General features: G+C 35.0%; 2 long non-coding RNA genes across 2 annotated transcripts; both read left to right on the top strand.

The window, feature by feature from the left end:
* The first annotated feature begins 4,272 nt into the window (after positions 1–4,272).
* On the top strand, positions 4,273–5,205 carry LOC131529815 (uncharacterized). Its single transcript, XR_009268226.1, has 3 exons — positions 4,273–4,441; positions 4,576–4,671; positions 5,109–5,205. It is a non-coding gene; the product is annotated as an uncharacterized LOC131529815 (long non-coding RNA).
* A 2,556-nt stretch (positions 5,206–7,761) lies between these two features.
* On the top strand, positions 7,762–10,203 carry LOC131529814 (uncharacterized). Its single transcript, XR_009268225.1, has 4 exons — positions 7,762–7,858; positions 8,219–8,276; positions 8,450–8,731; positions 9,608–10,203. It is a non-coding gene; the product is annotated as an uncharacterized LOC131529814 (long non-coding RNA).
* The last annotated feature ends 2,796 nt before the right edge of the window (positions 10,204–12,999 follow it).

Here is a 12,999-nt window from a genome sequence, read left to right as displayed (position 1 = left end):
ATTTTCAACCTGTATCAGAAGTTATGATTTCGATCAGATGCGTCGGCTGTCGGTTGATTAGCCAACGTGATTTCAATGTTAAATCAATGTTTTATTTTCGACGTAATAATGTTCTGATGTACCGACCAAATAATGAACGTTGATTCAACATCGAAATTTGATTGACGACCGATTCTGACCGTTACAACTAAAAATCGACGTTGAATCAATATGGGTTAACCAGGTAGCTCCCATTTGGTGCCTACGAGTCTGCCTACATGGGTTAGTGATGGGACCCAGCTAGGTCTTATGTAGGTCTCTTATAGGCCACAACAAGTATACACATGGGCTATCATTTGTCTGTTTGGGTTACCTTATTTTACAGTACACCCCTAAATACAAACATTACATTAAATCCACTGAAATGCTAAAGGTATTCAATAAACAGAAACCAGTTCATGCTTTTAAGCAAAGTTTATTTGGAATAATTTAAACATTACTATTATAACTTGTACTAGGGGTGTCCCCGACTAACGATTTTCATAGTCGAATTGGAATTTTCGAATCTTGCTGACTGATAGTCGAATCATATATTTGGGGGCGGGGCAAAATACATTACCAAGAGTCAAGTCAGACATTAGACAGTCATAAATACTGACGTTAACATGCAGGGAAAATGTGTAATGGACGCCTCGCAGATACAAACGGAGTGAATAATGTTTTATGTTTTGATTAAAAGATAACATTAAACGTCAGCGAAACCCTAAGAATTCACAACATTTTTTACAATAGTGCTCTCATTATAAAGTTATGTAGGCTATACGACAGTTATTAATGTTCTGCATTTCTGTTTTGAGCTGCGCGCGCTGAATGACCTGTAGAATTAATCATTTAGAATTTTTTTACTCAATGGGATTTAACTCATTTATCTCATATAAAATACGCTTCATTATTTATACTTGTGGACGCGTTCTTAACGCAACAACGTGCAAAAACACGGGAAAATAAACAATAAAAAAATCACAGCGTTTTATTATAATAGTGTTCTCATTATAATGTTATGTGTAGGCCTATGTGACAGTCCCAGTCATAGTTATTACTATTCTGTATAGTTGTTTGTCCTGCTCGCGCTGCGCACTGAAGAGATAATCGCTGTTCAATAAAGCGCTTACTGCAGCGACTCAACCAAATGCATCTAATACGAGATGAATAATACACGATATATATAAACCGGCTGAAATGTTTTGAAATCACTTGTATCCTACCTGATCGAAAAAAATCCAGTCTTTCTGCATCAGTTTGAGTCTTGTTAAAGTTTTAAATCCTTGCCGCCAAAATGCTCCTCTGTCGGTCACAGATTATGGAAAGTGAAATTTAAATCTATAGGGGTGGTTGTATTTATTCACGCACGTTAAAATATTTATTTAAAGCTTTTTTTTTTTTCCTTTTCAGATTCTTATTTACGGCATTATCATAATAGGCTGTATATTAACTTATTGGGAGAAAACTGGTAGTTCTATGTGAAATCAGACATTGAGCACCCCCATATAGCCAAAATGGTATGATCATAACACCCCGCGAATATTCGACTGTGAGATTGGGAGTCGAATCAGGCTCCTCGAATTGAAGCATCGAATCGTCGACTATTCGGGGTCACCCCGAACTTGTACATTTACAACTTCATAAAACAATTATTTAAAAAAAAGTAAATTTTAAGCTCCTGAAAAAAATGTCTTCTTTATTTTGTGTAAAAAAAAAAAAAAAAAAATCTTCATAACTTGTATTCTGCATGCTTTAAACGTGGTTTCGTTGGAATAACTTGAACATGACCATTATAACTTGTGTATTTACAACTTTATAAAACATAAGCATCTTAAAAAAAATTAAAGTGAAGCTCCTGCCAAACATTATTTGGAATAACTTGTATCGTTTGTATACGCATATCTGAAAACTCTAAAATACATTATTTCACAAACAAACAAACCAACCGTGCAGCTCCTCACACCTCTGTCCTCGCTCTCCCAACGGCCCTTTGAAAAGACAACAATTAATCAACCACTGTGCCACTTTTTCAGTTAAAACAGACGATTCTTGTCTTTTTAAAGATTGTATTTCCATTTAATAATCACGAATATCTTAAGACTTACCTATCTTGCTCTCTACTACGTGACTTCGCAGAGCGGTTTCCTCCCGTCACCGATTAGCCACTTTGACGCTGACTTTTCTGCCTCTTTTCTGGTAATTTGGTTAAGAATTTTTTTCAAGCTTCCTGTAAAGCACATCAAAAGCATTAAAGTTAGATTAAATTCCATATTTAAGCCCTTGCAATAAATAAGCAGTCATCTCCATTTTTACATTTTTTCAGGATGAACAATAATGGTATCGGATATAATATTCTATCATAAATGATTTCTGTGTCAACAAGGGCACAGGGCAACATTTAAAGGCATAGTTCACACAAAAATTTTATTTGTCTCATTTAATCACAAATGTCAAAATATGTCCATCTGAAATTCTTTAAAAAAAATTATAATTTTTATCAGGCAAATATAGGTCATCATTCAATTCATTGCCATTACAGTGAAATAACTGAACATAAACATAAGAGCCTGAAAATTTCAGACGGTTTTTGCATCTGATGTCTTCATTTGTTCTTATTTTATTATCACTTCACTTGTATTAGTGTACTTGTCTTTAATAAAGTTTGAATGTTATTTATTATAAACTCTTTTTGTGATGGCTTCACCACAAATGAACAGTTACTTATCACTAAAATAAGCAGTACACCTGGTTCATATTCTCATAATTTGGGGTATTGCTTGTCCAAATATGGACAATTATTTGCATTCAATCAAACTGATTTGATTCCACTGATTTATGAAGAACAAACTCAACTCTACCAAATAACCTCTGCACCAAGCGGCAACCTCCCGCTCCCTCTCATGAAGCCGACATGGAAGTAACTAAAACTGTAATTCATCGACTGGCCGCTGAAGGCTGGTTGCAAAAGGGATTCAATCCCATAGACTCCCATGTTAAAATGCCCAACTCTACAGCAGAAAAAAACATGTTTACAGCCTGGTGCAAAAAATTATTTTGGTCTATATAGCAAATTTTGCCCTTCATGACAACTCTGAGGGGGGTGAATTTTTTTAGAACACATCTGTTTAAATTATATTGACCCTTATGGAGTCAATTTAATGCCGCATATATATGCAAAAGAAAATAAGTTTTGCAAAGAAAAATAAAGAATTGCAAAAGAAAATGAAGTATTGCAAAAAGAAAATAAGTTTTGCAAATAAAAATAAAGAATTGCAAAATAGATAAATAAAACAGAGCAAAAGCAATGATTTTGCGATACATATTTTCCATGGCCATATCTACTAATTTATTTGCAATGCAGCTTTTATTTTGCGTTTCAGTCAAGTTTGAGCTTGCGATACCGTTTTCCTTTAAGCTTCACGTTTCTGCGCGTCTCACTTTGTGGCGCTGTTTTGACATGGGGGTGGAGTCAGGGGACGGGGGCGTGTCCAACAGGCCTGGGCATGCCTCCCTGGAAGTGACGTCATCGGCCCGAGACGCAGATCACAGCTGATCCAGGCACCGTCATTGAGCAGAGGCATGCGGGCGGATCGTTTCCTTTTATTCACTAGCTTTAAAACATGCTTCCATAATTCCTATGCAGTTACCTCTGTAACAGATGCTTACTTGTACTACACAATTGTGTTGCCTGTGCTACAAAAAACATTCTCTATAACAAAACAGCTACAGTACTGTGAAAATGTGTTCGGCCACCATTACATTTGTTGTTTTGGAAATGGTATAATGATTATCTCAGAGTTTTTTTATTAGAATACAACAAGAAAATACAGCTAATTTATAGGCAGTATTAAAAAAAAAAAATGAAAGAAACAAAATGGTGGCCTAAGACTCCTGTACAGTACTGTAACTTGGGTGCAAAAACGTTAACGTTCAGCCCTGTGAACCTGCTATCGTTAAATGGTAATGTTAGAACATACCACTTGTTTCTGGAAGGTGGGGTCTGCCAATTTCTGCGCCACTGCATCAACATCCAAGATTACTTTCTGTAAGAAAAATGCTTATTACTTTAAAAAAAAATTAAAATTCTAATTTAGGCAAAAACATTTGTATAGACCATTTCAACGGCTATTCGGCTGTTTAAGGAAGTGACGTTGTTGTAGAGTGACAATGAATTGTCAGTTGTTGGGGTGACCTGTAGAGGGCAGGCTTAAAAAGCAGCAGAGAAGAACTTGGTGTGTGTAAATTGACTCCACCTGTGAGGTGATTGAGTGTACTGCTGGATGATGTATTCCGTTGAGTAAATGCAACCTTGAACTGATCTCTGGCCTCCTCAAGTTATTACAGACGTCTTTGGTCCTCGGATGTTTCCAGTTAATGTTCGAGCGCATTCAAAATAATGACTGCAGGCGCTTGATACACAGTAGGATTGCGATAATTTATTTAATCCTGCTGTTTAAATTGTCAAAATTAAAATTGAGATCCTTGTTGCTCAGTGGTTGGGTGCTGTCTCTGGGCTGGAACTAACATTCATTTATAAATAATCGGAAATTAAAGGGTTTAGATTTCTGAGAAACGCGCCTGGATTGCAGCAGTGAAGCGAGAAGCAGAATAGCAGAAGCTCTGGGATATACAGCGCACATTTCCATCCAGGTAAGGAAATATTGCCCCCCCCCCCCCTCCCCCTTGATTATTTGTATTTCTTTACGTTAACTCTTCAAGTATGATGCAGCATTGTTTCCATCATTGTTTACATATGCGCCTAGCGTTTTGATTCTTTTTTTTAGTGAAAAAGGCCAAGCTTTATTTCCATTTTATTGCAAGCATTATGAGGGCTTCAGCTATCTTGTCAGCAGATAAATGCAGTGCGTAACACATTATAGAAATGTATACTGTAAACTTGAATGTTGTATAGTGTAACAGTTAACTGCAGTAGTTTACAAAAGGTAACGGTAAAAAAAAAAAAAAGTCATCACTTATTAAGCTTGTCTAATGTTAATTCCAACATGTACTGATGTATTAAACAATAATAATTATTTTTAAATATTGTGCATTAAATTAAATAATTGTTTTTCTACTTTTGTCTTTAGGAAAGCCATCATCTGTAATGTCACTGAGTGCTACAGGGAGACAGGACAGTGCCAAACCACATGTGACCATATGAATGAACACCCAGATGTGTTTGAGAACTTGAGGATGAAATGCAATGTAGTACTTAAAGCTGCTCATGGCCAGGCCAGATACTGACTGCTTCTTTTGATATTGATCACATATTAATAAATTTGGTGGAAACAGTTGAAAGTGAGAGGATGTCTTTTGTTTATATGCAGTATTGGTCAAAGTCTCACTATACATTACTATTAGTATTAGATTTATTACTATTAGACACATTACTATTTTTAATGTTTTTAAAAGACGTCTCTTATGCTCATCAAGCCTCCATTTTATTTGATCAAAAATACAGACAAAAACAGTAATATTGTGAAATATTATTAGATTTTAAAATAACGGTTTTGTTTTAATATTCTTTATATTTATTTCTGTGATGTAAAGCTGAATTTTCATCAGCCTTAACTCGTCTTGTCACATGATCCTTCAGAGGTCATTCTTATGTGCAGATTTGATATTTGGTTATTGTCAGTGTTGGAAAAAATTGTGCTGCTTAATATTTTTCTGGAACCTGTGATGCTTTATACAGAATTGATTGATTGAATCCTGGCAGGGATTTTCAAAATATAGAAATCTTTCCTAACCGTATGTCCTTACTATCACTTTTTTAATCAATTTAAAATCCTTGCTGAATACATGTATTAATATTATTTCAAAAAATAAATAAAAAATACTGACCCCAAACTTTTGAACAGTAGTAGCATGTTGTGACAAAATATTTATATTTTAAATAAATGCTGTTCTTTTATTCTTCAAAGAATCCTAAAGTTATCACAGGTTATAAAAAATATTAAGCAACACAATTGTTTCCAACACAGATAATAAGCATATTAGAATGATTTCTGAAGGATCATGTGACACTGATAACTGGAGTAATTATGCTGTAAATTCAGATTTGATCACAGAAATAAATTATATTTTAAAGCACATTAAAATAGAAAACCATTATTTTAAATTGTAATAATATTTCAAAATATGATTTTTTTTGTCTGTATTTTTGATCAATTAAATGCAGGCTTGATGAGCATTGGAGACTTCTTTCAAAAAGTCTGTTTTGTTTTTCTCGTCTGGTCAACGCTACAGAGTTCTGAGCACCAGAACGGCCAGCACAGGAACAGTTTCTTCCCTCAGACAATCCATCTCATGAACACCTGACAATAATTGTGGAACACAGACTATTTATGCACTTATTTATCTAACACACATACTTAGTCTACATTTCAATTGCACATAATATACCTGTACATATAACTGTCTATTGTTATATACTTCTACATGCAATTGTCAATTTGTATATTGTAATTCCTTATTTACTTGTTCTATTGTTTAATTCTTCTTTTTATTATCTGTGTTTTTTGTCCTGTCGCTGTCATTCTGTTGCACTGTGGAAGCTTCTGTCACAAAAAAAAAACAAATTCCTCGTATGTGTAAACATACCTGGCAATAAAGCTCATTCTGATTCGGAAAAACATTAAAAATAGTAATAGTGCCCACACTTTTGACCAGTACTACTGTATGTGTATGTGTTTACAGTAAATGTGCATAAAAACATTTATACCCACACTGTAAAGACTAAAGGTGCCTCAAATATCCTTTTGAGTACTCAAGGAACTTCAAAATGTAATTTAAGTGCCTCAAAGCTCTTTTTTTCATAATAGGGTTCCTGGAGGAACCATTTCAGTCTTTGCAGTTCTTGCAAGAACTTATGGGATCCTTGAAGCACTTTGTTTCCAGTTCTGAGGTTCTGGAGTCACCCTTTCATTACACAGAGACCTCAAAGTGCTCTGGAGGTTCCTGGAGGAACTCAAATTTTAAAAAATGGTTATTGTAAGATCTGTTAACATTGAAATGGTTCTTGGAAGATCTGACTTGTAAAAGCCAGCATCTGGAGGAACCCAGAGATTCATGTGACAGAAATGAAATAAGACTGATTATTATTATTGTTATTATTATTATTATTATTATTATTAACTTTTTTGGAATGGTACGGAACATAATCACTTTTGTGGCACTTGGCATGTGAAAACAAAAAACTTGGGCATGATTAGAAAAGACTAAATAGTCTTACAAATTGTCAAAAAAAAAAGGGACATGCAAAATCTACAAATCAGCCACGTATATCAAAAAATTATATCTGAAAACACTGTTTTCAGCAATAGGGAATATACACATATAAGGCCATACAGGCAGTGGCTACACCATGGTATTACAGATTATTTTCTTTATTTCTTTCTGCCAGATTGCACGTTTATATGCCTCCATTTGTTGGATTTTAAATACTTTTGTTGTATAACTTAAATACTGCAATAACTAAAAATATTTTTTAGTTTAGAAACAAAAGTAAAATTATTTGAAGGTAGATATTGTTTTCCCTGAAACTTTAAAGCAAACATTAAAAATATTATTGAACTAAATATGGCTCAACACATTGATTTAATTAAAAATACACTAATTATAACAATCAGTACGAGTGTACTATTTAGAATTTTTATTTCCCTAATGAAATAACTTTACAATTAATATAATAAAAAAGTATGCTGTTGTAAAGAAGAAGAAAATGTCCTCGCGCAGCTGCTGTCTGCTCGCGCGCGCGCAAGTGCGATTTCAAATACAAAGTATCATTAACGGTTCCTCTCCTCAAAGAAACAACCACAGTGCTGTGTAACAAAAGGTGAGTAAATTCTCCAAAATAAATATACAGATTTACTATTTGTACACAAATTTCTGTACTGACACGCTTAACTGTATGTTTTTATATTTAAATGTTTGTTGTATACCATTTTAACCGCTAATTTAATAGCCGTGATGCTAACTATCATAATGAACTTCATGGGACGAAATGGAGAGTATTAAATCACAAACGGTGATTTTTAGTCAGCTTTGTTCATTATGTTCACTTTTAGTCATTGTAACTCTGTTCTTTTCTGAACTAATTTGTTGTCTTTTACGTTTGTTAAATCGTTACCCATGTTACATGTAGACTATTTTTCGATTCATTTAACTTACAGTTTTTGTCCTTTTCTCTCCTCAGAACGTATACATACTTGAGTTCTCTTAAAATTTGACAGGGTTCACTGAGCAGCACTAATGTAAGTAGACCTATTTATTTTTTTTTACTTTGAAATAACTGAAATAGTGTTTAAGAGTGAGGCCTAACGTTAATCCAAAATTATATATGAATCCAGTCTTATATACACTTAATGTTACACTGAATTGAATTAAAGAGTTTATAATTTATCCATGTTTTCTTTTCTTTTTTTAGCAGTTAATGAAGACGTTGTATGTTTCATGAATATGGCTCTGTAGTGGACTGCTGGAGCTGCTGATGTCTGTTGCTGGCTGACAATAAAGTGATCTCTCTGGACTTCCCTTATCTTTTGAAGGTGTGTAAATAACAACAATTGCGGAGAAACATCAGAAACCGCTCTAAAACATTCAATTACTTATAGTTTATATGTTGTTTTTTTCCCCCTTTTATTTTCTTCTGAGAAATCCGAGCCTTGCTCCTGATCCTGCTGTGCTGGACTGTATATGATTTATTGAGGTAAGTCTGAGTTTGTGCATTTTGAGGTTCACACACACATACGTTTTATATACACACACACATATACACACAGGTGCATCTAAAAAAAAATAAAATAGGATATTGTGAAAAAGTGTTTTTTTGTAACTTATTTCAAAAAGTGAAACTTTCATATATTCTAGATTCATTACATGTAAAGTAAAACATTTCAAAAGTTTTTTTTTTATTTTTTTTATTTTGATGATTAGAGCTTACAGCTCAAGTCAAAAATCCAGTATTGGATTGCTGCAGTTAAAGCTATTACTATTCAAATCATCAATCTTATTGTCTCTAGCAAAACAAATCATTACAGCTCCAAGTGAACCATGTTCGACAGCTCACCAAACTATTGTTCAGGCTTTAATGTGTGTTGCTGCAGACACACGGAATTTGTACTGTAGGGATGGTCATTTAATTCAACTCAAATGTAAATATTTTTGGCTTTCATGATCTGTAAGCTGTAGTCATCAAGATTAAAACAAAAAAAATGTTTTGAAATGTTTTACTTTACATGTAATGAATCTAGAATATCTGAAATTTTCACTTTTTGAAACAAGTTACAGAAAAAAACTAATGCTTTAACTTGAACTTTTTCACGATATTCTAATTTTTTGAGATTTATATATACACACAAACACACACACGAACACATACATACATAAATACATTCAAATATGCATACACTGTGTGTTTAACTAGTCCACAACCATTAATCAGTACACTAATATAACAAAATATTGCCTGTGGTGTTCCTCATTTTTAAGATACTCTGAATAAAACCATGTGCTAAATGAATAAATGTCAATATTTTGTTATTAAATTTTATGTAAATCCCTCCTTTTTCAACAAACTACACAGAATCTTACACTAACTGTGGTAATGGAGACCCATTTGGTGAGAGCAGCACTGCAGATTTTCCTGATGGTGAGGAGCTACTTGCTGACGAAGCTACCAACATGATTTCACCTTATAAGTGCCTTTGTTCTATTCAACATTATACAGAAAAGCTGTTAAACGTACAGCAAAGTGTACTATTTTTCTGCTGCATTTGTTGGGTATTCAAGAGGAGATCATCAAGCTACCTACAGCTGTCTTGAGGCTTATCAATTTCTTAAAATTTCCTGTGTGAATTTTCCCAATCTGTGACCTCCATTTAGAACAAGAAGGAATGTTATCATTGACTGCGATGTACATTAAATTTGTAATTATATTTGCTCATTTGAATTGTACTATTTTTGAGGTATGATTGTTTTAAAGTTCTAAGATATTTGAGTCACATTTATTTGTTTATGGTTTTGTCAAGGTGTAAGTTTTATTTTTTATTTTATTTATAACAATATTAACACTGGTGTTCCCATGAATTGGATTGTGATGTGCAGTATTGAATATTTATTTGAAACGTCTATGGATGTTGTTGTTGTTGTTGTTAATCAATAAACAATGTTTGATATGTATTCATTTTAGTTTTTCAGTTTGTTTATTAAAATAATTAAATATGTCAATAGCAGGAACAATAAACTAGAGGGAGGGAGAGGGGAACAAATATTAAAGAACTGAAATTGAGAAATGGTGCCTCGAAGCACCAAGGTGGTTCCTGACCATTCTTAATAAAAGGGTTCTTCCAGGAACCGTTAAAAGTTCCTCAGAGAACCACCCCTTTTTAAAGGGTGCCTAGAGGCTCTACAGAGGGTTCCGCCACAGTGGCAAAGTGAAGAACCCCAAAAGGTGCCTCCAGGAACCTTTAGTTTTTACAGTGTGTAATCACCCCATGGGAATAATTATGTTTGCACTTGTATATTTGATAAAAACAAATAGTGCAGCCCATTTTGAGCCCATGCACACATTTCCCATTAATTACCCAACTGGGAACCACATGGGGAGCCCACCTGGGTTCACCCAAGTGGGCCCCAGATAAGATGCCCACCTGTTCACCCATGTGGGTCCTAGCTGGGCCACCCAAGTGGGCCCCAGATAAGATGCCCACCTGGGTTCACCCATGTGGGTCCTAGCTGGGCCACCCCTTTTTTTTTATTTGTGTTTTGCTCTGTTTAATAATTCTGAATCCGTGTATATTTATATAAATTTAAGGCGACTGGTATAGTGGTCTGTTGGCATCTCCGTGTGGTCCTGCTTGGTACTGCAGCTTGACTTGTAGTTATTTATATACAGGTGCATCTCAATAAATTAGAATGTCGTGAAAAAGTTCTTTCAAAAAGTGAAACTTTCATATATTTTAAATTCATTGCATGTAAAGTAAAACATTTCAAAAGTTTTTTTTGTTTTAATTTTGATGATTAGAGCTTACAGCTCATGAAAGTCAAAAATCAGTATCTCAAAATATTAGAATATTTACATTTGAGTTTCAATAAATGACCATCCCTACAGTATAAATTCCGGGTATCTCTTGTTCTTTGAAACCACAATAATGGAGAAGACTGCTGACTTGGCAATGATCCAGAAGACGAACATTGACGCCCTCCACAAAGAGGGTAAGTCACAGAGGGTCATTACTGAAAGGTGTGGCTGTTTACAGAGTGCTGTATCAAAGCATATTAAATGCAAAGTTGACTGGAAGGAAGAATTTGGGTAGGAAAAGGTGCACAAGCAACAGCGATGACCGCAAGCTTGAGAATACAGTCAAGCAAAGCCGATTCAAACACTTGTGAGAGCTTCACAAGGAGAGAACTGAAGCTGGAGTCAGTGCATCAAGAGTCACCACGCTCAGACGTCTTCAGGAAAAGGGCTACCAAGCCACTTCTGAACCAGAGACAACGTCAGAAGCATCTTAACTGGGCTGTGGAGATAAAGAACTGGACTGTTGCTCAGTGGTCCAAAGTCCTCTTTTCAGATTAAAGTAAATTTTGCATTTCATTGGGAAATCAAGGTCCCAGAGTCTGAAGGAAGAGTGGAGAGGCACAGAATCCATGTTGCTTGAAGTCCAGTGTGAAGTTTCCACAGTCAGTGACGATTTGGGCTGCCATGTCATCTGCTGGTGTTGGTCCACTGTGTTTTCTGAAGTCCACAGTCAACGCAGCCATCTACCAGGAAATTTTAGAGCACTTCATGCTTCTTTCTGCTGGCAAACTTTATAGAATGCTGATTTCATTTTCCAGCAGGACTTGGCACCTGCCCACACTGCCAAAGGTACCAAAAGCTGGTTCAATGACCATAGTGTTACTGTGCTTGATTGGCCAGCAAACTCACCAGACCTGAACCCCATAGACAATCTATGGGGTATTGTCAAGAGGAAGATGAGAGACACCAGACCCAACCATGCAGATGAGCTGAAGGCCACTGTCAAAGAAACCTGGGCTTCCATACCACCTCAGCAGTGCCACAAACTGATCACCTCCATGCCACGCCGAATTGAGGCAGTAATTAAAGCAAAAGGAGCCCCTACCAAGTATTGAGTACATATACAGTAAATTAACATACTTTCCAGAAGACCAACAATTCACTAAAAATGTTTTTTTTTTTATTGGTCTTATGAAGTATTCTAATTTGTTGAGATAGTGAATTATGCTAAATGTATGCTAAAATATTTGGATGTGGCGCCCCACCTAGAAAATTTGCCACCAGCAGCCACTGCTATTCATATATGAACAATTCTAACAATTCTAATGGATTCACAAGTTTCAAAATCAATGTTCTAAAGCAGCGGTATTCTTAATACTGTTCCTCGCATCCCTCTGCTCTGCATCTCTCTCATTCAGATCAGCTCCAACAAACTGTTCCAATTATACACTTATTTTCACATAGCAATGAGAGTTATACATGGACGTGCGTGCGGTTGCTGTGCTGTATTAACCCTCATTCATCCCTCCCGAAACTGTAACCAAAGTGTCCCTTTTTTTTCTAATTATTTATGCAGGTTTTGTTAGTATTTTTGGTGATTTTATTTTCCTTAAATTCTGTTTTTTTTTCATGCAAATTAGCATATTTGCATACATAATTTCACCCCCCAAAAAAACAAAGACACAATTTCTACTTTAAACATCATTATCCATCAGGAACTGGGTCACTGAGTGTCTCTGAGGCCATCTGGCTGTGAAAAAATGACAAAAAATTGCATTTATATTTTCAGCCACTAGATGGGCCTATTGAATCCTATGGAGATTCTCAACTGAGCTTCATTTAGCTTTCAGATTTATATCAAGGCTTTAATATATAAAAACATTAAAAAATTTATATTTTGTAAAAAAAAAAAAAAAAAGATTATACTGGATTTTAATCCAAACATGCCAATCCAT

This window comes from Onychostoma macrolepis, chromosome 22 (genome assembly GCF_012432095.1).
Source record: "Onychostoma macrolepis isolate SWU-2019 chromosome 22, ASM1243209v1, whole genome shotgun sequence".
Lineage (NCBI taxonomy): Eukaryota > Metazoa > Chordata > Actinopteri > Cypriniformes > Cyprinidae > Onychostoma > Onychostoma macrolepis.
Note: the sequence above shows the minus strand (reverse complement) of the source record. Positions and strands in the feature narration are given on the sequence as shown.